This window comes from Lagopus muta, chromosome 3 (genome assembly GCF_023343835.1).
Source record: "Lagopus muta isolate bLagMut1 chromosome 3, bLagMut1 primary, whole genome shotgun sequence".
Taxonomy (NCBI): Eukaryota; Metazoa; Chordata; class Aves; order Galliformes; family Phasianidae; genus Lagopus; species Lagopus muta.
In genome coordinates, this window is record NC_064435.1 from 86,132,501 (window position 1) to 86,155,648 (window position 23,148).

General features: G+C 43.0%; 1 long non-coding RNA gene across 1 annotated transcript; it reads left to right on the forward strand.

Moving 5' to 3' along the window:
* The first annotated feature begins 215 nt into the window (after positions 1-215).
* Positions 216-22,770, forward strand: LOC125690757 (uncharacterized). Its single transcript, XR_007375774.1, has 4 exons — positions 216-293; positions 1,800-1,926; positions 16,526-16,653; positions 21,041-22,770. It is a non-coding gene; the product is annotated as an uncharacterized LOC125690757 (long non-coding RNA).
* The last annotated feature ends 378 nt before the right edge of the window (positions 22,771-23,148 follow it).

Consider the following 23,148-nt stretch of genomic DNA (forward strand, 5'->3'; position numbering starts at 1 on the left):
GAGAGCCTATAGGAAAACTGGGAAGTGGCTTGCACAGGTAATTGAGTGATAGGTCAAGGAGTAATGGCTTTAAACTTGTATGGGAACTGCTGAGTCACAGCCTGAACCTCTGAATGATCACCTGAGGCGAGCACTGAGTCAGCCACAGGAGCACAGGTGAAGGCAATTCAGCTGTGCTGCCCAAAAGGGGGGAGCCTGGCTCCTAGACCTATTTAAGAGCTGGCTGCCAGTGGGGAAGGGTCTCTGCTGGAGATCTGCTCTGCTGGAGTTTTGTGAGTGAGCCCAGGATACAGGTAAGCCTTCTATCTATTTTCTTTTTGTTATCATTATCTGCTTTGCCAAACTCTCTTGTTTATTTTGTAATTATAACATGTTAACATTCATTGATCATACAAAACTAGAAGAAGGTAGGTTTAGTTTAGATATTAGGAAGAAATTCTTGACTGAAAAAGCACTGAGGCACTACTAGAACAGGCTGCCCAAATAATCTGTGGATGATTTCTAGAGGTGTTCAAGGCCAGGTTGGATGGGGTGCTGGGTGTGAGGTGTCCCTTCCCATGGTTGGATGTAGGAACTAGATGGTCTGTGAGGTCCCTTCTAACCCAAACCACTCTGATTCAGAGGTGAATCAAACCAGTCTGGTGGAAATAAGTTCTCAAACACTAGAATACTGCTATTGTCTTCTTCAATGTGACAGAGCATTGAAGAAATGGTATTAGGTCTTTGGTTTTTTTTGTTGTTGTTGTTTAGACAGGTATCTTCCTTGATCTGCTGGAAATTAGAAGCATTTACCTGCATCAGTTTTCCTGTGTTTCTGCAAGGCTATGTGTAGAATGTTTAAATTATGGGGAAATGTCTGTTTATAGCAACTAGAGGGCTGGTGCTTGGCCTGGGAGCCCTGCTTCTGTGAATGGGGCTCCAGGCAAAGAGCCTGCATCTCAGGGATGCTTACCAGGGTTAGAGGAAAGGCGCCATGCTGGAGCTGGTGTATCCCTGGTAGCCAGAGATGCATGGATGTGTTCAAGCGCAGCAAGAGTCCGCCAGGGCTCTGGTGCACGTAAATCACTCCAACAGCAGTAATGCCACATGTGCTCATGTACGTGCTCTGCCTTATGTGCATAAGCACTTGGCATGCATCCCAAAGAGCTCCTTTATTCCCCCCCTTCCCCCAACATGTTGAATCCCTGGAGATTTGTACATTGAGCTCAGTGGAGGAAAATTTGAGGAAATGGTGTATCCGTCCTCATACCTCAGAGCCCTGCTCTCCTTAGCCTGACAACCCTCATGTTTACTAGATTTAGTTACTGTAGAGAGGGCAGAGCAACTGTGGTGAATTAATTAGTAACTCACAGAGCTGTCACAGCCCCTGGAGCTGAGCTGTTACCTGGCTCCGAACATAAGGACAGCAGTGTTACCTATTCTGAAATGAAAGCTAGGAGAGATGCTCAGCCTGCTGCTTCTGCTATTCTCAGGGAGAGGAGATGTCTGGAGGGGGTGGCTCCCACTGCTGCTCCAAGGCCCTGGTACACAGCTGTCCTGGGGACTGGTGGGCTGGAGTTGCTGAAGCCCTGCTTGGTTCAGCAGGCTGCAGTCGCCCATATGCTCATCAAATTCTTGTTGGGGGTTTTTGTTTTTGAAAGTGAGGAAGTGGCACCAGTTCAGTTTGGAGGGTCACTTCCACAGCCAGTTGTAACTGTAATACATTAGAGGTGCAATATGAGAGCAAATATATTTATTCATTTGTAAAGGTCTCTCAGTCCAAATCCTCTTAATTGTTGAACTTCTCATTGGTCTTGCAGCAATGGAGTGACATGTGGAACTGATTCTCCTTCCTGCTCTTCTCTGCAACATAGGAGTGAGCAGCCTCCCTTGTTGAAGGTAGATGTACTGGATGGACACATGCCCGTAATCTTGCCTGGAAGGAAGGTAAGCAATGTACACTATGAACTTACCTGCAAATTATAATGTATTTCTTCAAACATGGACAATACAGGGATTTATCCTCACCATTAAGTGATCTTAAGAGCACCAAGAGAAATGTTTGACAGTCTCCAGGACCCTTATCAGTCAATGGGAGTTGGGAACATAAAACCCTTAGGCTCTGTTGATGGCTTCTCATATCTTTCTCATAAACTGCTACCACAAAAATAATTTTGGCAGGGTTTGGAGGGTCTTACATTTGCTCTTCAGCTTCATTTTTTTTTTTTTTTTTTTGAGCCACAATTACTTTGGCCTGCACTGCTACTTATTCAGTTTTCCAAGTGAAATCACAACCTAGCTCTGAAACAGGCTGGAATTCATTAAATTTGAGCAGGATATTTGGTTCTATAGATCTTGTTTGAAAGTCACTTGGTGATTCTGATATATTATTACAAATTTACAGTTCTTCGTTGATAATTATGTTCTAAGTCTGTCCTTCAAATTAATCTGTGAGCGTACTCTAAACAGCTCTGCTGTGGCTGTAGTTTAAGTGAATTACTTACAGTAATGACACATTTGTTACTAATCCTCCAGCCTCTTATAGCCAAATTCTGTAATTCTGTCAGACTGGTAATTCTTTCTTATGCAAGCAGACCTACTGACTAAATATTTATTCACTCAGTTCAGACCACCACTTAAGCACATGGTTAATTGTAAACACGTGTTTGGGTCTCACTGACTTCAGGAAGGCTAAAGTGCTGTCTTGAATAGGCATTCTTTTCCAAATCAGAGCCGGAAAATTAAATTTGTCCCCCTGTATAAAAGATCAATTCAGCTGTTATGCCTCCAAAGGGAAGCTGAAAGTTCTGTTGGATTAAGGCAAGATATACACTTGAGATGTAATAACTACTGGATAACTTGTCAAGTAAACTTTTGTCCTCGAAAGAATGTCCTTAGCATTTCTGATATTAAGTGATAGCAATTCTTGAAAGTATCTGTGCAGAGATGCAAAATGCAGCTAACTTATCTGGTAGGTAATCATTTTGACATCTGTGACTAGTGAAAAGCCTCGAGTAGTGTTTAAATGGGACCACACTGTGGAATTATAGAATAAGAAATTAATGACTGGAAGCAGCAAGACTTCTTATATTAAGGGGAAATAAAAGGATTGTGCATGTTTCGTTTGGAGTGAGTCACTGTTTATACGTTCTCTATTCCTGGTGCAAGCCACCCTAATAGAAGCACAGGCCTGTCAATTCTTATTAGAAGCTAGAACAGGAAAAGGACCAAGTGTTGGCTGCCTGTGTGTAGGGACATATGCCACAGATCTCAGGGAAGCAGGATGCTTTCGCCTTCCTTTTAGCTCTGTTGACATCTGCCACAGGAGGTAGAAATGGCCATTCTGAATTTGGGCAAGGTGTCCTCAGCTCTTCCTCTGCATCCCTTCCTCAGTGTATATCTTGCATAATGGCCTGCAGTCATTGCTAGAGGGCAAACAGGTGGAGGAGAGTGGTGATGCCAACATGTGGCTGAACAGCATAATAGCCATGTGCTTCTTGTTTAATGCATCTTCATAGCAGTAGCTTGAGTAAATAGTGCTCTGCTGGAATGAACAAGACCAACCATACACCAGGCTGGATGTTGGTTTCTTTTCTTGGGTGTTATGAACCCATGTTGGATGTTTTTTTTTCTTTTTTTTTTTTCATGGGTTGCAAGTGATAGAACTCAAAGAAACAGCCTCAAGTTGTACTGGAGGAGATTTAGATTGGGCAATATGAAGAATTCCTTCACACAAAGGGTTGTCTAGCATTGGCAATGGAAACCCAGGAAGATGATGGAATTCCCATCCCTAGAGGTACCTGTGAGATGTGTGCACATTGGCTCTAAGGGACTTTGTTTAGTGAAGTGACTCGGTAGATCAGGTTAATCATTGCACTTGATCTTGAAGATCTTTTCTAGCCTAAATGATTCTATGTACATTTGCAACCCTGGCCACTAAGAAAGCAAATTAGCAAACTTCCCCACATAGGTAAGCATAAAGTGGAAAGCTCTTGGTGGGTCTGCAGTAGGAAGTGTGTGCTCAGTGGAGAGGACAGATCTTGCTTTTGTGCTGCTATGGGCACCTGCTTTAGATAAATGTGTAAAATGGGGCTGAAAAACTCTCAGGAAAACAGGCTAACTGAAAGCATCAAGCCCAAAGAATTGTATTCCAGGCACAAAGCAACCAGGAAGGAAATCTTACGAAGTCTCTTCTTACAGTGCTTCAAAAGTAGTAATAGAAAAGGCTAACCTTCTAGAAAACATTTTCACCAATTACTTGGCTTTCCCATGACATCAGTCTTCTCAGTTTCTGCAGTCCTTTGAAGAACAACATTACTAATAACTAACCTCATGTATTTCATATAATCCTGAATTTTCCTTTGAGCCTTCGAGGAAAATCACAATTTCCCCTGTGCGAAGCTTGACTTTGAATTTGGAGTTAAGAAATTTTATATGTAGGACATCGCAAAGGAGTCTTGGGAGACCAAAAAGATTTCTTGCTTCTCATGTTTGCAAAATACTTGGCATTAGTCATATGATAGCGTTTTAATTCCTTACCATCATTTCAGAAGTTCATATACATAAATGATATACAACATTTGCTCAGTGTATGGGATATACCTAAATATGCAGGTAGTGGGTGGCTCCCTGTTAAAAGGCAATGAAGCTCCCATCTGCTGGTCTGACAGTGAGTCTTGAGAGGTCTGCTGCCTCGTAGGAGCTGAGATCCAGAACATTGCCCAGAGGGTACAGCGTTTTCTCAAGAGCACAGACTGCTATTCCCAATTGCTCTTTCATGTGGGATGGAAAGTGGAACATGGGCAGAATCAAATAAGACTATAAAGCCGTGGGAGTGCAAGTGAAGAATACTGGTGTCCAAGTTATTTTCTCTTCAATTCTGCCAATTGGAGGAAAGAGGGAAGCCAGAAATAGGTGTATAATGCATATACATTTCTGGTTATGTGGCTGGTGTTGGTGTAAGGGTTTTCATTTTAATGACAATAGGACTTATTGGACTTACAGGACTCTTTTCTGTGGAGATCATAACCTTTCAGTAAGGGGTGGGGTCCACCTGTCTAGAAGAGGCAGGGCTGTCTTTGGTAACAGGCTGGCCAACCTAGTGAGGCAGGCTTCAAACTGAAGAACTTAAGGGGTGGGATCCAAAATGGCAATACTCATGCCATTATGACTGACTAGGGAATAAGCCATGCCAATGTGAACTGTGACAAATGTTCTTTACCTGCCTCCTGTGACATGAGCCTGAAGGTCAGCCACCTCAAGAGTGTGTATAGCAATGGGGGATCCTCTTGCATCCTTTTAGGGGAACTTGCATCCTCTGCTCTTTTCTTCTCTGAAGTGCCTGTAGACCAATGCACACAGCATAGGGAATAGCAGGAAGAATTAAAGATCAGTGTGCATTAGGAAAGCCATGATTTCGTTGCAGTCACAGAGATGTGGTGGGGCAGCTTGCGTGACTGGAATGCTGTTGTGAATGGCTATGTACTTTTTAGCAAAGTCAAGCCAGTGGAGTTGCTCTGTATGTGAGAAAACAACTAGAATGTATTGATCTCTGTCTTAAGAATGAATGATGAGAGAGCGTATGGATGAGAATTAAGTGGCAGGCTAATATTAGTGACACCAATGTGGATGTTTACTATAGGCCACCTGATCGGGAGGAGGAAGCTGACAAGGCCTTCCACAGACAGCTGAAAGTCGCTTCACAATCAGAGGCACTGGTTCTCATGGGGGACTTCAACCATGCTAATATTTACTGGAGCAGTGACACTGCCAGGTGCACATAGCCCAGGATGTTCCTGCAGTGCATGGAAGATAACATTCTGATGTAGGTGGTGGAGGAGCCAGTGAGGAAAGGCGTGTTGCTGGACCTTGTCCTTACAAACAAGGAAGGACCAGTTGGGGATGTGAAGGCTGGGGGCAGCCTTGGATGCAGTGACCATCAGATAGTGGAGTTCAGGAACATGGAAAAAAAGATAATAAGATGGACTGTAATCTTGGACTTCAGGAAAGCCCATTTTGACTTCTTCAGTGACCTTCTTGGAGGTATTCCATGGATTAGAACACTAGAAGGTAACAGGGCCTTAGAGAGTTCACTGACATTCAAGCACTCCTTCCCCAAGCTCAAGACTGGCACATCCCTAAGAGTAAGAAATCAGTCAAAGGTGGTAGGAGTCGCACATGCATGAGCATGGAGCTCATAGAAAAACACAAAGAAAGTCTGTGGAAGGTGGAAAAAGGGTTTGGTCAACTGGGAGGAATGTAGGAACATTGTCAGGGCGTGCAGGGATGCAGTGAAGGCCAAGGCCCTCTTGGAACTTAATCTGGGCAGAGAAGCCAAGAACAAGAAGACAGGGCTTTTTTAAATGTGTAGGTAGTGAAGGAAGGTTAGGGGAAATGTGGATCTGCAGCTGAGTGAGGTGAATGCCTTAGTAATGGAGGGTGCTGAGAAGGTGAAATTACTGAATGCTTCTTTGCTTCAGTCTTTCCATCTCTCGGGAATCTCAGACTCTGGAGGTAAGACATAGTCTGGAAAAAAAAGGAAGACTTCCCCATGGTTGAAGAAGATCTGGTCAGAAACAATCTAGGCAAATTCTGTACACAAATCTATGGACACTGATGGGATGCGCTCATGAATGCTGAGGGAGCTGGCAGAGATTATTGTGATGGCCTCTATCATCTTTGAAAGGCCATGGAGAATGGGAGAGAGGCCTGAGGACTGGAGGAAAGCCAACATTACTCCAGTCTTCAAAAAAAGGCCAAGAAGGAGGAACTGGAAAACTACAGGACAGACAGGGAACTTCCAATGGAGGGTTACAGAAATGATTAGGGGTCTGGAGCACTTCCCATATGAGGAAAGGCTGAGAGAACAGCCTGGAGAAGACTGGTGGGAGGGAATCTTATCAATGCTTATAAATATCTGGTGAGTGGGAATCAAGTGGATCAAGCTCTCTTCAGTGATATCCAGCAACAGAACAAGGGGCAATGGGTACAAATTAAAACATAGGAAGTTTCATATAAACCTGAAGAAAAACTTATTTACTTTGAGGGTTACAGTGCGCTGGAACAAGAGAAGTTGAATATCTCCAGAGAAGGAGACTCCACAAAACCCACCTGGATGCTTTCTTACATAACCTACTCTAGGGAACCTGCTTTAGCAGGGTGGTTGAACTAGATGATCTCAGAGATTCCTTTCAATTCCCACAGTTCTGTGATTCATTGAGTAGGCTGAATCCAGTGGTGTTTCTATCAGAAGAGTTATGTTTTATGGTGCCTACTAATGCTGAAATGTTGATAGTGACTAGAATAGAATATCCTACAGTGCTCCAGATGTACCTGAATAAGGGCCTAATCATGTAAATACCAGGTGTATTGCTTCTAATAGATCCCTAAGGGCTGGCTTGTCACTGCAGTAACATGGCCATTTGTGGATGGAAGCAGAGGCTAGCTGTTTCATCCACTGGGATGCTCTGTGTGCCCTGAATACAGGCCAAAATGCTGAGCAAACATGGTTGCAAATATCTCAGACTTGTTCCTTTCCCCTGCTTTCCCTGCACAATGTCTTTTTGTGATTCTTTTTTTTTTCTGCTTTTTTTTTTAAAATTTTCTGTGTGCACTTTGAAATTTTTTTTCAACTCTGAAAGCAAGCAGAATAATTGAATAAACTTGCTGATGTTCCCCATTTTGTGACCTGATGATAATTCTCTCCATCAGATTCTTCAGGAAAAATAAAGGGGGGGGAGAAGGCAAAAGAAGGAAAAAAGAAAGAGCCTTTGTCAGCCTCCATAGCACTATTCACTGCTTTACTAACAAGTTACAGTGAGAATATCAGCTTCCTGTCCTTTCATTGAAGACCATTGATCTTTTTCTCTGGTAAACATAAGGGCCATAGCTTTTGTTTGGCTTGCAGTCTCCATTTATTTCAGGGATGAAAAGTGCTGTTGTGGCTGTTCTGCAGAACAAAAAACAGGACAATGGCAGTAGGACAATGAGTGGGAAGCACATAGTGGTTGTCAGAGAGAGATGCTGGGTGTTTGGCCCACCTCCATAAACCTGGTGACCTTCATGGAAAGGACCCTGAGAGGCTCTGACCAAGCAGAAATGGAATTTCAGGCTGAGCACTGTTGTTTTCTGTTGAATCAGCCCGGCAGAGGACAGGTGGCAGGATGTGCTTGTCCTAAGGAGAGATACAACTCTTAGAGTGGGCAGGTGGTAGGAGAAATGTGGTGGCAGTTCTGATGTCTCCCTGGCTCTGTTGCTCATCGCCTCAGTAATTAAATATCGGTTAATCATGATGAATGACTGTGACTAGATGTAGCTTCTGAGTTGGGAAGGTGTGCTGCAGCTGTGATCCTTTAAAGGTACCCTAATGAGCAAAGTCCCTTTGCTGCAGATAGCTGAATACAGGGGAAGAGCTTCTGGTTTGGATAAGTAACAAGCACAGGGTAGGATTGGTGGCTGGACTGGCAGAGCCTGTGTACAGAGAGTGTGCAACTGAGGTGGTGGGCTGGCAGCCCTGCAAAGAAATCAGATGTTTTTCACCTAGTCAATTCAGTGAGTGATGCTTTAGAAAACAGAGCAGTGATCTGGGGTTTCCCTTGATGGTGGTAAGATGTCTGAAAATGTGTGACTGCTGGCAGAAAGCGAATGTATGCTTTATCTGATCTGACGTAGTAAGAAGCAGTTATTTTTTGCCCTTTCCTGTATTTCAAGCTTTGATTAGGCAAGCAAACTTTTCCTTGTTGACTTTCAATGCATGCAGGTGTTTTTCTTGGCCATACTGTTCCTAAACTTTGGAAAGCTTAAGTACGAGAGAAATATTATAGCAAGTCTCAGGGAAAAATTTCCTGTGAAAGCCCAGATCTATTGAAATCAAGACTTGTTGATTTTTCTTTTCTTTTGTTTTGATAGCAAAACTCTATTTCAGTGCAATTCTGGCTTTTCTTAACTGCTGCTTATCTATCTTATGCTGTTGTTGGCTTGGCTACCAGCCACAACTCTAGGATGCCAGGCACCTGGCATCTACAGAGCAAACATGAACCTTTCCCCTGAAAGTTTACATTTATGGCTGTTCACATTAAGATTTCCAAGTTTGGTTTTACCTTCAAATAGTCAGACTGGAGAGTTCTTCGGCTGCTGAGCTCATAGCATGTGATGTGCAAACCTTTCTGGAAAAAGTACATGAAAATAAGTTGCAAGGATGCATATCTACCAGTACTGGTTTTGCTGTGTACAGCTTTAGAGCTGTACTTGTGAATTTAGGCTAAGTAAGAGAGGATAATGCAAGACCTTTGCAGCACTGAGAGACTGAATAACTTCATTTTCTTCCCCTTTTATGACTGTTGAACTACTTGCTTTTCAGTCATGGTCCTTGCATGATTTGGCAATATATTTTCCCTGAAACTTAATGAATGAAATGCTTTCAACAGAATTTATCTAGACTGTTTTAGACTTCCATAAGTTGATTCTATGTACAGCATGTAAAATGAGGGAAATCTTAGAATGGAGTGAAACTGCATTTTCCATGAATTAGAATGTCAAATGGCTAAAATGCTATGGTGACTAAAAACTCATTTCAAAATGATTTCTAAAGAGCAAAGTCTGAAATGCAGAAGTCTCCTGATTTGACTAAGTTCCATCCCATGCTAACACTCTTCACTGCTTACTGTAGGTAAATCTGCAGAGAAAGGTGGGCAGAATACAGTTATTCAAGTTAGTCTGCACGAGAAGCTTGTGTTATGAGACTTAGGCTCTTTTAAATTATTATGCTAGGCTGAATTTCTTTTAATATTAACAGACACCTGAGCAATCTGACAATTATCCAAATACTTTAAACATGAAAACATCTATTTCACAGTTTTTTTTTTTTTCAGTTGTGCATAAGGTGCACCTGTTAAGTGAGAAGAAGATTGTAGACTTCTGTATGGGACATATTCTTCATTCCTGCACTTTTTTGGGGTAATTTTGTTGGTCATATATTGCTATTATGCAACCCATGTCCTTGTGAAAAGTGTGAACTTAAAGCACACTTCTGCAGTGACGAAACTTCTGCTTTGGTTTTCATTTTCTGGCGTTGCACATCTGAAAATTCTGGACCTGTGAGCTCTTGACTTGTGTTGGGCTGCCCCATTAATTTCGTGGGGCAAGTCAGTGTTGAGAAACTAAATGAAAACAAAAAGTCTTTGCCTAGACCTGGGGAAATGATGATTATTTCAACAGCTTGTGGGTGGTGTTCTTGCTGTTCTCCTTGCATTGTGTAAATCCAGGTCGAAGTTATGCTGGCCAAAATAGCAATATATGCTATACCTATAAGGGAGGAGGCTAATTCCCACAGTGCAGGTTAAGCTGAAAGAACAGCAGTGATACAAAGCTGTTGACTACTCAAGTGACGTAACCCCTTTTTCTTACTATGAAGACATTTTTTCAGCTTCAGTTCTAGAGACAAGGCCAAAGTGTTTGAACTCTGTTCTCACGTTGCCACGTGGCCTCATTGAACTTGATAGTTTGCCAAGGCATGCAGGGTAAGACATCTGAAGATGTGTGATCTCAAAATGCCATTTTTTCCCCCAGCTGCTACCAAGACAGCCCTGCCCTGTAGGGAAGGAATGGGCTGAGGCCAACATCTGAGTGGAACAGTACTGCCCAGCCACCATGTGTTTCCTTGTCATTCTTGAGACCTTCCCTTTGCTTGGATGGTAACTTTCAGGTACTCTGAGAATCATGAGTAGCAGTGAACCTGTTGGGTGGTTACGGGTGTTTTCTTTGCTGTCTCTGAGTTGCTGGGGAGGTGGCACTAGTGCTGGCTACCTCAACCCTGTGGGGTGGATGGGATGATAGGAGGCTGCTACTGGAAAAAGCAGGAGGGAGAGCCCTGCCCACTGAGGCAGGGGCAGGAGTGCTTGGGCTGCAATTAATTAGAGCAGATTTGGGCTGGAGTAAATATTCATCTTCCTCTTCAGAAGCTGCTGTGGGAGACCTACAGCCTGGAAATAGTCAGATTTTCCTTCTCTTGTAAAAGGCAGGATCTCCTACAGCTCCAGACACTGCTTGCTACTGGGGCTCCAGGTTTGGGCAGATGCATGTTTACAGTCACATCATGATGTACTTTTTGGCTACTTGTTCGCAGCCTTTTCTCTTGTTCTTTTTCCCCTCTTTCCTATTTTTTTAATGTAATTTTTTTTTCCTCCTTTAGTGATTAGAAATGGACACGCTTTGCCAAGGCTTATTAAAACAATCCTGCTTCTGTCAGGAGGCTTGCGTTAGAATTGTGGAAGGATGGCTTTTTTTTTTCCTAGTGTGAAATGGACCTGAGTACTGGGGCAAGGATTAAATAAAGGAGAAGGATGACAGGTGGTCTAAATCCTGCCCTGAGTTCTCCTCTTCAAAGGTAGGCTATATCCTAGATGTTCACATTCTCCTGCAGAATTTTGGGGATTAGCACAAATTGTGGCCTAATGATGTGACCAAGCCTTTATGTTGCTGTTCTCCTCCTGGGCAGCTTGTGCTGTAGCCCTTAGGTATGCTCCAGGCTAAAACAGTGTCAGGTGGAGCAGAGGGCTGGGGTGATGGAGAGAAGCAGGAGCTTTCTTGGCTGCCACACCATCCCATACTGAGCACACTCACAAGCAACCTTTGCCTGTGCTGGAATTTGCCTTTTGTTTCCAGCCTCCATCTTTAAAAAAAATCTGTGGAAAAATATGGGGGTGCCTGCTACTTTTAATGCATGCTTGCTTGTTTTGAAAGGCCATATCAGAAAGCCCTTATGTTTTAAGTTAATATGTATCTTCCGGCTGCTTGCTTCTGCAGATATCCATTGCATATTTGTGCTGCCTGTAGGCTGGGCTGGAGGGAAAAAGGATGTGATACAGGAGGCTTTGTGAGGGGTGGGCATGTGGCATCAGCAAGGTAATAAAGCTGGGATTGGGGTGGCCGTGCATGCAGTGGTTAGGGCTGAAGCCATCCTTCTAAGAAAGCCCTGAATGAAAGCTTTCTAAAAATAAATAAATATGTAAAACAAGAACAAATTGAAGAAAAGCCCCAGAGGAATTTCCTATGAGTGTCATAAATAAGGATAACAGAATTCTAAAGGAAGAGGTAGTTTCAAATCATTTCAGTGATACTCCATAAATCTTCCACTCTGTTAACCTGGCTGCAGGCTTATGTTGATACAAATGTATAAAATGATCAAATATGTAAATCCCTGTGTGCATGTAAATGTACTGGTGAGATGCAAGACTTCCAGCTTTCCTTTTTTTCTCTTCGCACTGGAGTTGAGTTCAGGAGCTCACTGATCCAATATTTTGCCTTTGCAGTTGCCTATGCATCCATAATGGGACTAATCGGTATGCAAGGAGTTGCACTGGTGCATAGAAGAGCATGCAACTTAATACTAAATCACTTTGATTAGAATTTAAAACCAATTCCATTTTGTTGCATGGAGAGAGGTTAACTCAGAGACACCAGAGCAGTTCTGAATTTGTTTAAAGATACCAGTCAAGAATTCTGTTCAAAATACTGCCTTGGAAAGATGTGGTTAAAGCTGGTCATCAGTCACAGATCATAAAGTATAACTTTTAAAATAATAATATAAAGAAAAAAATAGCGCAAACTTCTTTTCTGTAGAATTAGATTTGATTTTTAGATTTGCATTTCTTGAAAACTGTACGCCTTTCCTCACTTATTTTTTCAGTGGGGAAGGCAGGTTGTGAGGAAGACTAATTTATATTTTATGAGTAATGTAGTAATCTTGAAGAACTGCAGCAATCTTCATGGCAATTGATACGCGAAATACTTACTCTTCACTATCTGTACTCTACTGTCATGTTGTACTCTGGTGTTGCGTGAACTGAGAGCATCACTTACACTGATAGCTCTAGGAAGGAAGTACTGTATTGTAGAACAGGATATCAGAGAACTAAACATGTCAGTGCGCAACCATAGTGTTACGGTTTGCAAGGAAATGACAGCAGACCTCCCAGTCTGATGCTGGAGGCAGGGCTTCCAAGTGACCCAGAGGCATGTGCAGAGATATCACCTAACTTGCTGTGTGTCCCTTTGAGCTGATGCTGTGATGCTTGCACGTGAAGCGCAGGAGCTGATAAGGCAGCGATTCTATTGAGCAGCAGTGGGAAGGAGCGGCTGCTCGGACACAGTGTCAGAATGGAAGCCAGCTGTAGCAGTGAAAGTCTCACAGGGTTAACCACAAAGTCCGCCTGCAGCTGCTGCAGCTCAATACCCAGCATTCACATGCAGCCTCGCCAAACTGCCTTGTGACATTTTTGATTCATGTCAGGGACAGAGTACCATTGTTTGGGGGAAAAATAACTGTTTTATAAAATGTTCTGCAGGCTTTCAGTCATTTAGTCTTTATTCTCTTCTCTGTGCCACTCTAGGCTGGAAAAAGTTCTCCTTGCTTTGTTTTTCAAATTGCTGCTTTAAAAAAAAAAAAAAAGTGTTTCTGGCTTCATTTCTTTCAGTGAGAAGCATGAGCTTCTCTGTCAAGCTCAGGGAGAAGCCAGTGGTGGGCAATTTTGCCTTAGTTGCATTGCTGTGACTGGAAGAATACTGAGCAGAAGCGTGCTCTGACCAGCCAGGAAGGACGGTGGGGTTCAGAGGACGGTCTTCCCTCTGGTGACAGGTTTCAAGGAAGGTTTGTGAGGGTGTATAGCACCCTGATATGAAGCAGGTCTGCTGTCAGGCCATTGGTGGGGCCCAAGCAGTGGGCTCTTGTGATGGAGGCTCTGCTCTTGACACTTTTCAGTGCAGAGAGAAAAAGCCTCTTTGTTTTTCAGATGTATGGAAAAGTTTTAAACTGTTGGTCACTCATTGCCCTGGGTAGCCCCATACTGTGCTGCTAGCTGGAGTTGTAGGCCAAGCATCTATATGGGACACGGTGAAAAGGCCTTCACCATTCTCAAGCTGCCCAAGGATCGGAGGAAGTGCTGCCACAGGGGCCTGCATGCATTTTCTCAGCTGTAATGCCTCATTTGCTTTAAGTGCACAGAAGGACTTGAAGTTTGAAGAAAAATTAACGCTGTTGCTTTTTCAGTTCAGATTTTGGAGTCACTCCCCAACATCCAAATCACAATGGATGCCCATCGTGATGTGGTTGGAGAGAAAGTCCTGGTGAAAGGATAGTTTAAAAATGGAAAAAGGTGCTGCTTGTTGTCCTTTCAGGTGTTTGGGCAGAGATACCTCCAAGCCTGCTGTTAGATCTTATAGGAGTCCTGCAGCATCCCCATGAAACAGAGCAGGACTGGGCCCAGGTTCTCCAGGCTGTGAAGCAGAGCAACAGTATCCAGGCCAGCTCTGCAGAGAGCTGGTGCAGGCACTAGCAAAGCTTATTAACTCTGGCTCTGTGCAATTTGAAACGGGCTGGATTGCTCCAGGACTAGGAGGAGCAGTGTATGTGCAGTGCTGAACCTCTACAGAGCTGGCCTGGGAGCCTCTGCTTTATGCCAGACTCCAGCCACAGCCTGGATGAAGCACCAGCGGGTAACTGGGAGCTGACCAGAGGGCAGTGCCAGGTTAATTGGACATCTGCAGGCTGTTCTTAAACCTTCCTTTTAGAAATTTTAATTTTTTCTTTTTCAGTTTCAAAATAGGATGCTGTTTAAAAAAAAAAAAGTCAAGGAAGGAAAAAAATGAATTAAGGCCTTCTGCCCAGATTGGATTAGAACACAGTTCTTACTAAATTGAAGACTGATGTGGTCTGATTTAATCTCTCAGTAATTTCCCTTTCCCAGGTACTAAAAACTGTGGCTCAGCACGGCTTTTTTGCTTTTCCTGTCCTTGGGTTTACTTTCCATATTTTGCATTCATGTGTTTTTCTTCCCCGATTCTTAATGTGCTTAGCCTGTTCGGATGAATATAAGATCTCAATAGTAGCATCTGAGATCGTAATCTGTCTATATCAAAGGCCAGAATTATTCCCTGTTGTTTGTAAAGGAATTATTTAATAAGTAATCCTTGTAAGTGTCAACATTACACATGAGATGACATAACACTTGGGGAAAGTAAGGACTAAGCCAATATTCCCACACCAGCTTCAAAGCTAAACATGCTTTCACATACAGATGCTTCCTATTTCTCATCTGCGGCTTCTATTTTCCCCTAATTGGAGTTGACACTGGAAGGACCAGTTCTCCTTTTTCTCCTCCTGGATGTTTTGATTGGAATGTTAATACCTTCTTCCTTCATTACCGGGCTGTGCGGGGTGTTCTTCAAGGTACAGCATTGGCTTTCCTGCAGAAGCTGCGCTTGCCCCAGTGCCAGAGAGGTGTTAATGCATAGCTGGCTCCTACTGGTGCAGCAGTCACAGGCACATGAGGACTGGCCTTTTGGGAGCAATTGAAATCTGGATTGAGATTTGTCATTTCAGGCCTGTTCTGCCCAAAAGTAAACTTCCTGCTGAATGAGTGCAGAAAGTAATGGGGCTGTTCTGCAAGTAAAATAGTGAAATCTTGGAAGCTGAACACATGCAAAATATTTTTTCCTCAGAGTGTTTCTACATGTTGAAAGCATCAATCTCTGCAAAAATCTGAAAGTGTTGGCCTCTGGGTGGCAAATAACTCCTCCAAGGCTAGCAAAGCCTCCTCTGCTTCTTGCAGAACCCCTCCCCATCCCTGCCCCACCTCCTCAGCAGCAAGCTGCACTGCGCATCCCTCCCAGACAAATTCAGTCCCTCTGAGAAACACTGATGAATTTCTGTGTTGTGAATTCAAAAGATGAAATTGTCATGGGGAGTTTATTCTTTTTGCTAATAAGGCAAGTCTCTTCAAATCATCCCCCGTTCCTTGCCTTCTGAAAGCAGCCTCTGAGGTGGAACAGTGCAAAAAAGAGTGAAAACAGCAAAATATGTCATGTCCCTGTAGACGTTCCCAGCCCCTTTGGGGTATGCAGGTCCTGGAGTGCCCATGGCCCCCTAGGAGTTGCGTAGCTACCAGAAAATGGTAGCAGCTTCTCCAGAGCTTACAGTCCTGCATGTCTCTATTCTCTGAAATCACTGTTGCCTGCTGAGGAGCTGTTGGGGTGGATTTTTTTTTAATTTTTGTCTTTTTGGAGAGCAGCTCCCTTTCATTGTGCTGCATTTGCCCATTTGATGGGGGCTGAGGCTCTTCTGTGTTGTGATGCTATAAATAACACTGATAAAGTAATGTCTGAATCTGCTGGGGGCTTTCTGCATGTTTTCCCTGCAAGGGTAGTGTTAAAAGGACACCTGGACCTCTGCTTCCCCAGCACTGACTTGCCAACTATCAAGCTCTGCCTCCTTTCATGTAATTATTTTCTAAATCCTTTTGGTTCTGCTCTCAGTGTTTGTCCCTAGGCACGTCTAGGTGCCATAAAGCCTAGATTGTAATGGGGCTGTTTTGTATACTCACTGAACAAGTAGTAACTCCATGATACCTTAACAATAAATGTTCCGTTCTGAGCAAGTGCTGTAAGTGCTTGCAGACAAACTAGTGGAAAACATAGATTCATCATGGATCACCAGAGAGGATGCTATCTACTGCATGGTGTCTAACTCATGTTCTTCTTTTTTTTCTTGTAGGAGGTGTGAAGGTGCCTTGGGACCTCTCTTAATCCAGGAGGACCGGGAAGCAGGCTTGGCTTGTTAAGCTTGGAGAAGAGAAGGCTCCAGGGAGATCTTATTGTGGCTTGAAGAGAGCACATAAGCAGGTAGGATATGACTGTTACGTGAGTGGATAGTGATAGGACAAGGGGGAATGGTTTTAAACTAAGACAGGGGAGATCTAGGTTAGATATTAGGAGGAAGTTTTTCACTCAGAGGGTGGTGATGTGCTGGATCAGGTTGCCCAAGGAGGCTGTGGATGCCCCATCCCTGGAGGCATTCAAGGCCAGGCTGGATGTGGCTCTGGGCAGCCTGGTCTGGTGATTGGTGACCCTGCCCATGGCAGGGAGTTGGTCCTTTTCAACCCAGGCCATTCTATGATTTTTCTTCTACACGAGTAAAGACCAGTGGCTTCAGTGCTGGTTGACCTGGAAACAAAGTGTTGCCCTAAGCCCTCCAGTCCATGTGGTTGCTCTATTTGAGACCTTCTCATTTCCCACAGGATGCTGGGCAGGTGTAAAAGGATGAGGTATCCCATGGGACTGGGTCTCTGCTGGCATAAGGAGAGAAGAGTAAAATCAATCTCATTACAAAGCTATTCTTTAGGCGTTTTTTACTTCTGTTACCAACTTAGTTGTCCCTCTGCTTTTTTTTCTTGATGTGGCTAGCTTGTGACCTTTAAACACAAGGGTTATTGAGGCAAAATGATTGCTGTAAGCGTTCATTTTAGATGGCAAATGACACAAGGCGTTCAGGTGTATTATTTAGGATCCAGGTCTGTAAAATAGCAATTCTAAGAAAAGCGTGAGGAATACTGTAAAGAGTTACAGTGCCTTCTCTGAGTTTCTTGTTAAAGTTGAATGATTTTTACTTCTGTGGAAATAAGAGAGACGACCAGTGCAGGCTCAGGAAGCATTTTGTGAGCTTTCGTCACATCCCCTTAATCTGAAACTGTGTGAGGTCTCCTGTGGTCCAGGTCTTTGCTTCTCTTTAACAGACACTGTGGTGCTAATTGTGTTATAGCTTTGCATGAAGGACAAGTGCTCCCCGGGGACCAGGATTACTCCTTCAAAATCATTTTCATCACAGATCTAAATGGTATTTGATCAGAAGATACATTTTTAGAGGCAAAGTACAATGGTATTAGCCCGGAAAGCTTGGGACAGGCACCATCTCCCTACATCTTTTAATGCTGCCTAGTGTCTGTGGTACTGCTGCAATATGAATATGCCAACTAAATTTCTAAATTTCCTGTCCATTTGTTATCACAGTGTTCTTTCTGGAAAGCCATGTATAATATCACGGAGCTATATCAAGCATTATTCCTTGTCTTCAATTCTCAAGTCCTCTGTTATTGTTCCCTAGAAAAGTGATACCTTCCTTATCTGTTAACTCCTACCACATATCACAAGGCATTCCTGCAAATTCCCATCAGCTGTGGCAAACTTATCTTGTAGACTTATGCAGTGATTTTGATGGCCATACAGACCTGTTTGTTTTGCTCTGAACTAAATTAATGACGCTGCGATGGCACCTGCTTTACCACTGAACTTCTGAAACTCTCCTAATATACTAATCAGCATGTCAGTGGAATATTCTTTCTCGATAGAGACAAGCCTGGTGAAATGGATTAGACATTCACATGGCATTGCATAATTCAGAGAGCAGGCATGGTGCATATGATTTGCATTAATAGCCTCTACTGCAGCAGCTTCTCGCAGGTCTCTCTCATTAGATAGAATGTGGAAGCTTCCAGACTGTCAATCAATTACAGTAATTTCCTCTCCATATTTATTGCATTGCAATCGCTCACAGTTACCATTAAGTGACATTAATACAATACAATGCTACCTTGCTTTTTCCAGTGCTCCTCTTACAGGGAGCTTAATCTGTATAAGGCTGAGAGGCTTCATTATATCGGAAAAGGTGTCTTCTCTCTCCAGCTCACTGTAGTGTGGTTTGTCCATGGAAGGGAGGAGGATGCAGCACTTTGTGTTGCTGTTCAGCAAGTCCTCTTCTCAGGAGCTGAATCTATTGCATCAGGTTAGAGATTGCTCCTGCCCAATGGTGAGCATCCTGTTGGAGTTCAGCAGGTTTGTCAGGAAGGAAGATGCCTTTATTAACTGTAGCAGCTGTGCAGCTCACGTGGCACAATTAGGTGCATCAGTGTGGGCATTAGCATGATTTTGTTTATAGGCATCTTACCTTGTTGGATGCCCATGGATCTTCCTGGTGGAGTAATGTTGGCCATGTCTGTGGATGTAGGCACTCATATTAGGCATTCTTGTTGGAGAGCCTCTTCTCTCCTTGCTGCCCTTCCTGGTTCACTGATGGTGTTGAAAACCTCCTGCCTTTCCACAGGTAAATGAGGCCGACCACAGGTTTGATTAGGTTTTCTTAATCCTTAGATCCAATATGTCCTTTCCAAACCTTTAGAAACTTAATTTTAAACTTGGAAGGTGATCTTTTTCTTTGAGTAGGTGGGAGAAGAAACATCTTTGACAGATCAGAAAAAAAGGAGTTGGATTCATATCTCCCATGGACTCTGCTGTAACGTTCCCCCTCAGCTTCCTCCACACTGTACTATAAATGCTATCTCTAGAATGCTATCTTTGCTCTTTTGCTGACTTTGACTGAGGGACTGTTTCTGCCCTTTTTCGGTTGTGAGGTGCTTTTCCCAGCTTGCTGAGCTGACGTGATGAAATTCTCTCACCGCTCATCAGTAAACACTTCATCAGCAATTCTGCACATGCCCAAGGGCTTTTCCTCTCTTGTCTGTGTTGAATTTTCTGGTGCTTCTCTCTTCTTCAACTCTCCTTCTAGGTTGGATGCTTTTCCACTTATCTCCATCTCCCTCTTCTTTGATACATGTCAGAGACTAAGCAGCATCAGTTGCCACTATGTCCCCGTTCAAGACCCTCCTTGAAGCTATTGCTGCCAAATATGCTGGATGTCTTCCTTTTCACAGTGCTCCACGTCCATCCTTGTCATTCGTGGGTAACAGTTCAATGATCTTTCCCCTTCTCTGTCCACTGAGCTCATTTAAAATCCAAACGGTTTCTGGCTGTCAGCTCTCCTGTTTGTGACTTCCACTCTGTTTACTTCTGTCTTCAAAATCTTTCCTGTCACCTCTCATCGCTGGAATTGTCAGAGCCCTTCTAAGATATTTATTTCCCCATCTCTTTTGTTCTTGTCCACGGCTTCTTGTTTGAAATTGAGAAGGTCCTCTGTTTGTTGCTCTGTCATCATGTTTTTTAGGTATGCTTGCTGCTGGAGTTTTCCTAAGAACAGGACTGGTCTTGGCTTCTGATATTCACTGCTCAGACCATGGCTTAGAGATCTGCTTTACTGCTTTATAATCAGTTCCGTAGCTGTGTGAATTTCACATGGTGCCTTTTCATTCTTTTACAATCATGAGTTTTGCTCACAGGTTTAAACAAGTTTCCCTCTAGATGGGAGCGGGTTGAAATTTGAATTGGTATTTCTGTTATGTTCCAGCAGTCATCTCTGGATTTTAGGGTTCAGCCTTCTCTAAACACATGCTAGGCATGAACTTGGGATGCTCTAGTAGACTTTCCCCGAAGGCTTGGGTGGCTGTCATGTCACAGCTCTTGCTTTAGGCCAGGCTTTTCACCCGAGGCAGACTTATGTTCTCAATTTGACTGCTGGCTAAACAATATTTAAGCATCTAAGTAAATGCCATTTGATTTCTACAGCTAGCAGATGATTTAGTTGGGAGTTCTGAGCACTTTCCAGTAAGCTTTATTGAGTTATCTCTGGTAATTCATTATAGTTAATGGTGTGCATTTTTTTTTCTGGCCATGCAATCATTTGAGGATTTAGCAGTGTGCACTTAAAATGTAACCAGTGGTCTGTTCCTACTTCTTTATCAAGTGGATCATACTGCTTTCTGACATTTGTTGCTTCAAGGAATGTTTCAGTGAGTTTCAGTATTTGAACCAGAACTGTGAATGTGACTACCCAGGAAATAAAATAATGTATAGGGTAATACTGATCACTTAATCTAGATGTCCATAGGTCAAACTCAGCCTGTTAAGTGATTTTAGCATAAAAATGTATGTGCAGATGATACATTTGTGACTTGAAAAAGACTGAAGCAGTGAACTGTCCTGTGAATTATTCACTCTCTTTCAGTAATAATGTAACTACATGATGGATGTTTGTCTGCCTATTAGTGACTCAAAGCTTGTTAACAACAGGAATCACTTCACCTGCACTTGCACACGATTAGTATGCATTGCTTTAGAGGAGTATGTCTTCATGGTCCAACAATATAAAAGGTGCTAAACGTTCTCCTTGCTGGTGAAGGTCGAAAGGTAGTCATGATCCCTCTGTACAGCGACAGTGACCTTCTTGAAGAAGTACCCTTTTAATTTGTAGCTGAAATGTACTAATATGAGTTGGCTGGTACTGTTGTTGTTGTTATTAGCTCTGTTATTCGCTTTTGCCAAGCTGGTTCTAATGACATTGCAGCCTTGGTGGATCTGAGTTGATTGACAGAAGAGTTGTAGGAAACAACCTCCAAGCAGTTAACTGGCGTGCCATCTCCTGAGAGCAGAACTCATACCGAAGACCTTTCAAGAGTGTGGGGAACACATGTGCTGAGTGAAGTCCCACGGGCTGAGCGCAGGGGTGTGCGATGCGTGGAGCAGTTGTGTGAAAGCTTTCCACATAAGGAGATCTGCAGGAGGGCGCAGTGACTTGCTGATGGCTTGAGTGCTGTTCCCAGAGAACGTTCGTGTGAGCTGGGGAACAACACGTAATGTTTCCGTATGATTAATGAGAAACTGTCATCTGCAACAGAGTCAGCGCAGTGCCTCCGTAGCTGTGTGCATCAAACTCTCAGAGCCAGCCCACGGTGGAATATTAGTGGAATTACTCAGCAGATTACTTCCATGTTGTTTTTGTCAGCTTATTCATCCTGACGCCCATTTGATAAAAGGAAGGGGGTGCGAGAGCTTGCGTTACGCGTTTTTGTTAGCGTCTGACTAGTGGCTCTTCAAAAGGTCACGGGTACTTGAAGCTGTTTCAGACTGGTCAGACCACGGCTATTAGTCATGGTGCATTATTCACCCCGTCTCTCTTTCTTTCATTATTCTTCCCCTTTCTTTTAGTAGAAGAAATGATCTTTGGCAAGGAAACAATAGCTGAAGGAAGCAATTTTTTTTTTTTTTCCGGATGTTAAGTTTTTCCACCGGAATTTAATAGGAATTATTGGCACAATATCTGCTACAGGATGACCTGACCTCCCCTGTGACAGTTCACAAGTGCAGGATGCAGGAGGCGTCTTAAGTTTTGTCTGCTTGTTTTCCTGTTGAGCGTGGTGGCTTTGCTGTACCCATAGTGCTTACTGGGAAGCCATTCTGGCCTTACCTAGTTTGCTGCCACAGGGTGCTTGTTCTATGAGAATGATTTAGCAGCATTCCTCTACATCTTTCAGTTGCTTCTTACATTTAAAGCAACCTAAGAAACAAAAACAAAAAGCTAATGAAAATGGGTGAAAATTGGTGAAATCTCACAATTCTTCCCTGGATGGAAACACTGATTGACAGCTGTTAGTCTGACATGGCTGTTTTTTTGTAAGTGGAAGCTAGTAGGGGCTTATCCTGTAAGCTGTTTGTGTAGCAGTACAGCCTGCTGAATCCACCGCCTTCAACCTCTATTTGTTTTGGTTCTGTGTGGATATAAAAGATGTTCCTTGCCCCAAAAGTATATCTTTGTGATAGACAACCAACTGGAAGTGAAAAGTATTAAAAACATAAGGTATTTTAGGAAATAGTTGCTGTGTGTAACTTAGCCAATCAGCAGCTGTAATGCTTTTGTAAGCCATTCAATATGTGAGTGTGAAGACTGGCAGAAAAAAAAAAGCAACACTTTCTCCAGTGGAAACAAACGGAAAATATTCATGTAGTGTTATGATCTAAATAGAATTGTGACCTGTATGTTCTTGGAATATGCTTCTGGTTTTCAAACAAAAGGTATATTTCTGTTCAGGCAATGGACAGAAAGGCCATTCAGACAGTAAACTGGATATAAATTCATGCTAGATAAATGTTTTATTTAGCTGGGGATCTGAATTTTAAATATATAGAAGCCAAAGTTTATTTGAGTAAAGTCTTAGCATTTATTTTCATGTCCATGAACGTGTAAATCACTGTCTATCACTATTTCAGCCCAGAAAGCCAACTGTATCCTGTGATCAAAAGAAGCGTGGCCAGCAGGTGATCAGGCTGTGCATGTCCCTGTTCATTGCAGGGGAGTTGGACTAGATGACCTTTAAAGGTCTTGTCCCTTCCAACTCTAAGGATTTTATGATTCTATCTGTGGCTGGATAGTCTAGTTATTATGGTCTAATCAGACTTTGATTTACGGACTAAGTCCAACAGAATCATTTATGTATGCAAACCAAAGTTTTATACAGTTTCTAACCCAGTTCTTGAAGCTGTTTGGGAAGTGCTAGTTGTGTTGGCTTCACAGATGGCTATAGCAATTTTATAGTTGAAATGTTTTTACTGGGGTGAAAACAGGTGTATCAGTATCTGCTCAAGTAACAGCAGAAAGCACTTATTTTCTGTGTGTGG